General features: G+C 45.3%; 1 non-coding gene across 1 annotated transcript; it reads left to right on the top strand.

Annotated features, from left to right (window-relative positions):
• Positions 1-640: 640 nt before the first annotated feature.
• Positions 641-711, top strand: trnag-gcc (transfer RNA glycine (anticodon GCC)). The gene has a single exon. It is a non-coding gene; the product is annotated as a tRNA-Gly (tRNA).
• The last annotated feature ends 512 nt before the right edge of the window (positions 712-1,223 follow it).

Here is a 1,223-nt window from a genome sequence, read left to right as displayed (position 1 = left end):
GATGTTGTCACAACAGATGTTAAGAGTTGTCAGTCTCATAATCTAGAGGTTTGGAGTTCAAGCCTCACACAGCGCATCCCTTTTGCTGCACATGTGCTTTTTCTGGACTGGTGTGAAGTCATGTACAATGTGCATTGTGTAGATGCAGCAGTGGGAAAGGAAAGAGAGGAATGGCAAAACACAGTCAAGGTATCCAAATTGTCCAGCAACAATATTCAGGTGGTCTTCTACCTTCAGACATTGATTGACTGGTGCTAAGGGGCCCAAAGAGTGACTTATTGGTGAGAGATTCTTAAACTTCCATGTCTTGGTTTTCCAAGTGTGGAGTCTTTATGAAGGCCATTGTATTCACACGATTTGTTAGCGCTCGTGGATGTTGTCACAACAGATGTTAAGAGTTGTTGGGCCACCTGAGGCCAAGGATAAACGACAACAATATTCAGGTGGTCTTCTGCCCTCAGACGTTGATTGACTGGTGTTAAGGAGCCCAAAGAGTGAGTTGTTGGTCTAGTTGTCGCTAGATAGGTGTAGACTGAGGGACTTTACAAAGCTATTTGACTATCAGACAAACAGTTCAGCCAGAGACTAATGGCCCTTTTAATGGGCGTTTTTGTGCAGTTGTAAAAACTCCCACATGTAAGCATTGGTTGTTCAGTGGTAGAATTCTCGCCTGCCACGCGGGAGGCCCGGGTTCGATTCCCGGCCAATGCATTGCATCTGACTTAGCTTATAGTACCATACTATTCATGGCTAAGGCTAACCTTTGCTCTCAAAGCCGTCTGTGTTCTAGGTGGCACATGATGATAGTAGTTGAAGTAGTCTTTGTTGACACACCAGCGCTCCAGTGCCGACGTTGTACCTGCATTTCCTTGGATACAGGCACCCTGGCTCTTGTGTGAGGGACAACTCAACATTACATTGAGAGATCTTTTCAATTTTGCCCATCTAGTTTAAACACATTGCTAGCCTCGTTGGCGCAGTAGGCAGCGTGTCAGTCTCAAAATCTAGAGGTTTGGATGTTGTCACAACAGATGTTAAGAGTTGTCAGTCTCATAATCTAGAGGTTTGGAGTTCAAGCCTCACACAGCGCATCCCTTTTGCTGCACATGTGCTTTTTCTGGACTGGTGTGAAGTCATGTACAATGTGCACTGTGTAGATGCAGCAGTGGGAAAGGAAAGAGAGGAATGGCAAAACACAGTCAAGGTATCCAAATTGTCCAGCA

Source organism: Seriola lalandi, unplaced genomic scaffold (genome assembly GCF_002814215.2).
Source record: "Seriola lalandi dorsalis isolate HSWRI2012SDOR001 ecotype SW California unplaced genomic scaffold, Sedor1 jcf7180001959342, whole genome shotgun sequence".
Lineage (NCBI taxonomy): Eukaryota > Metazoa > Chordata > Actinopteri > Carangiformes > Carangidae > Seriola > Seriola lalandi.
The sequence above is the reverse complement of the archived record's forward strand: the minus strand, read 5'-3'. Positions and strand labels throughout refer to the sequence as shown.